Here is a 4,122-nt window from a genome sequence, read left to right on the forward strand (position 1 = left end):
TTAAGGCTGATTTTTCCGTCCGCAAGAACCAGCATATAAGCAGCCAGTGCAAAAATTGAAAGCGCAAATTGTCAGTGAGACTGCTCGACATAATTTTCCAAGACTTCGTCCCGGCCGTACAACTCGATCAGTCGTGCAACATCAAGTTCGCCGTCATGAACTATAGTTTATGTCAGCTCTTCGGAAATGTTGAGTGTCATCCGCAAGAGATGATTCATACTCTCTTGAAGTGGGCGGACAACAAGTACATGAGAGTTGGCAAAACCTTTGAGATACGCTTGAAATTCCTCAACTGTCGGGCACAATTCATCGTTGTCGAACTGGAAGACATGCATGACTAGATCCCAGTATGAAAGAGCAGCCCTGAGGAGTTCAAGATGTGGCCTCACATGTCGAAGGTCTCGGATGGAGGCCAGACTTCGTGATCGGGAACTCGCCCAATCGATGGTTTCGAACCTCGCTAACCAAGGTTCAAGCAAGGTTGGTGTAGGGAGGTATTCCCGAATAGGCAGAAATAAGGCCTGAACACGCGGAACGTGGCACAACAGAGATAACCGCCGAGCAGGACGTTGGTCGGAGATTCAGGAAAGTTATACTAACTCTTGGTCCAGTAGACATGAGAAGTTATTGGACCAAGTAGTTTGTTCGGCAACAAAAGGGCCGAACAGGAGGAGAGCTCCTGAGTAGATATTGGTCTAAGTAGTTGATAAAAGGACTAGTTACATGTGAAGTAAAACTGGTCCAGGCAGTCTGTTCGGCGATGAGATAGCCGAACAAGGAAAGAAATCCAATCAAGTGCTGAAGCAGAGGGAATACTCTAGGAGGTTCCAGAACAATGATATTCCGTAAAGATATGGGATCCCGAGAATGTAGGATCCAGAAAAGATACCCAACGGGAATGGGATATTCGGCCAGTTATGGAAAAGAGTCCTAAAAGGACTAGGGTAGTGAACTGATAAGGGAACGAGAATCCAAGATATCCTCGGTTTCCTATACGAGATAGGAATCCTAAGGCAACAGGGATGCTTGGGCGGCAAGCATCTATGATTCTATAAATACGAGGTAAACCTAGAGGCAAAAGGTATGCAAAACATTGCATTCATACGATACTTCATATTGATATTTAGGGTTTTCTGCTAAGTACGTGAGACTAACTTAGGCATCGGAGGGCCTTTGCCACGAGAGGCAAAGGTGCACTCACCCCTTGTCTGTTTTGTAGATTAGGGTTCCGACGAGAAGCTAGGCTTTCGGTCAAGAAGCACGTGAAGCTGTTATACCATCATATTGCTATTTACACAAGGCAGTTTTTGTTCACTTACAATTGGGACCGTCTATGGGAAACGAAAGAGTTCCCTTTGAAATACGACCATGGTGGCAGTAGATCCAGCAACACCACACGTCTCTAACTTAGCTGGTATATGAAAACTTTTGATATTCACCAAAACTTCTGATAGCTGTGCTAATCCTTAGATGGTAACAAAGTGGTGGATTAGGATGTTCACCATCTATATATATGAATCTGAAAAACTAATGGATTAACCGCCATAAGACATCTATGAGCAATCATACTCGTCTTTTCCTTCATCAGTTCATCACTAGATAGTTAAACAAGTACTCTAGAGCTTGTATTAAATAACACAGTTCATACACATACAAAAAAAACCCATCAAACACATATATCCATTACTACATAGCCAAATAAAAAAATTTATCGAACAAAAGAAACATAAGAAGCAAGTCTCTGCTACTAAGAGTACCACAATTTCAACATATAAACTAGGCAACAAATTCTTATAGCAATTAGTTCTTTAGGTAGAAATATCATCCACCTCTTTAACTTCAAACTACGATATCACAGTTTCATAGTTTACTAAAAAGTTTGTTCGGGCAGCCAATTCTAGCTCCAAAACAGGACCCACATCGTCAACAACACAATTGTCGATCCTTTTATAAGTGTTCAATTTACTATAATTAGTTTCTTCCAAAGAAACGCCACTTGCCTTTTAACGTCCGATCACACGGCAAGCATTTTTATTGGTCAAGTTTACAGCAAAAGTACAATTAAAACACCCATACAACTATGACACTAATGCACTTAGCCGTAATTTCAATACACATAGGAAGCATTTTTAATAAAATGGGTATTTTAAACTCAACCCATGCACTTTCCGTGGTCCTAATTTCGACACACATCAGAAGCATTTTTATCATTTGCAGAACTACCCTTAGAATACCCATTTAATGGCTCCTTGTAACCCAGTTTGCCTTAAAAATGAAAGAACTACATCAAGAACTATGAAAAATTATGCATTGTCCTCGTGTCTTTGACTCGATAATTAAAAGAATTTGACACTTAAGCAGTAAGCACATGACCGTTCTAGACACTTGTACCAGGGTCCACATAATATTATGTGACAGTACACTTTTTGCACTTTTCTGTGTCCTAATTTTGTTTGCCAAGTAGAATCATGATTTAGAGTGAAAAGCAGGACATACCCAATCTCCAACTACAACAATCACTAGTATTCTAGGCTAACGAAGAAGGCACTTAACCAGTACAGAATATCCGTCAATCAGTGCAAGAGTGAAGCTCCATGGGATAACTAAACCCATTACCGTCACCAAAAAGCTGCAAGTAGAACCGTTACGTGGATAAAATTAGGGAAATGTTTGAATTATTACAACACAGATTAGAAAAAGCCAAAATCAGGGCAACACACATTAGGATATCCTCAAATGGTTAACAGACAGGAAGCTGCAAATGTGAAGTGTTCCATTTTCTTCTCTTATATCTTTGTTTCTTTAAACCAATTCATGTAACCAGCCTCAATCGGTTGAGACTTAAGACTCGGTTTGATATCATTGTTTCTTGGCAGGTAAAATAAAAACACTGCACAGAAAAGAAGAAGAAGAAAATGAGAAACATATGGTAGAAATTGCAGTTCGATTGCTCGACAAAATGTCGCAATGAATAACTCTAGAAATTTCTGATTTGTAGGTTTGTAATTTTGTTTACCCATTACTCCAACGGCTTTATGTCCTCGTTATGAGAACTTAACACACTTAGCAACTTTCTCTAGACCCTTAACTAGCCAACACACTATCCCTATTACGATGGCAACATGGATAAAAAGAAAAAAAAAATAAAGATGGTTGCATTGATATCTCCAAATTCAACCAAAGTAAAGATGTAAGCAATCAACTGAAGAACATCTATTGATAATCGAACACACAGAGGCACAAATGATTTGAACAATCACATAAATCCTAGCCACGCACACTAACTAAATCTTTTATAAGCCTAGATTGGCATGCAAAATCGGGTATTATAAAGGGGAGAAAATAGAGTACCCATGTGATTTTTCTAGGGAATCATATGAAGAAAATATTAACAAACCAAAATGGCTTGAATAATGAGATTAAATGGAACAGCTACTCCCTTGTATACATCCTTATAGAGTTGTAGTACTATGTACTCACTCTCATACCTATTTGAAATCTTACAGAGGTTTGGAAGATCCAGAAGTGCTTTTTACCATTTCTTTTCCTTGCCTTTTTTTCCACCAGAAACCACCGCACAAACCATAGCCGACAAAGGCAGCAATCCTTGATACAAAACCCTAGATGGGAAATGAGAAAATTAGGGCCTGTAAATGGGGGATTTGCAAATCGAGTATAAGCATACATATATCCATACAAAGGAGGGGAGAGAAAGGATAATACCTGGTGGGGGAAACAACTACGAGAGATGCGCATCTAGAGGCGGGAGCATCGGGAGCCGTCACAACTCGGTGGTGCTAGCGGTGGTGGAAGATGTCGCTGTGCTGGCAGTGCTGTTAGCTACCCATGGCAATTTTCGGTCGCCAGGGGTCGAAGATCTGATGGAACGAGAGAGAGAGAGAGAGAGAGGAGATGTACGCCTCCATCTCTGAAATTTTTTGTAAATAGCTGTGCGATTAGCTCACAGAGGAATGGGGCTCTTGTTTTTTTGGGGGGAACGCTATTATTGAGTTAATGAAACGCTATTGCAAATTGGGCGCGAGTGTTTCCTTCTTTTTCTCCTACCAAACGCTATAATTGTATCCCTATAATAGCATTTCTAAAAAAATGCTATCAACTAAT

At 40.1% G+C, this 4,122-nt stretch overlaps 1 long non-coding RNA gene across 1 annotated transcript; it reads right to left on the bottom strand.

Moving 5' to 3' along the window:
• Window positions 1–1,462: 1,462 nt before the first annotated feature.
• Window positions 1,463–3,826, bottom strand: LOC131308083 (uncharacterized). The gene is made up of 3 exons (XR_009194284.1): window positions 3,724–3,826; window positions 3,505–3,606; window positions 1,463–2,629 (listed from the first exon to the last, which is right to left on the bottom strand). It is a non-coding gene; the product is annotated as an uncharacterized LOC131308083 (long non-coding RNA).
• Window positions 3,827–4,122: the final 296 nt, after the last annotated feature.

This window comes from Rhododendron vialii, chromosome 11a, assembly GCF_030253575.1.
Source record: "Rhododendron vialii isolate Sample 1 chromosome 11a, ASM3025357v1".
Taxonomy (NCBI): Eukaryota; Viridiplantae; Streptophyta; class Magnoliopsida; order Ericales; family Ericaceae; genus Rhododendron; species Rhododendron vialii.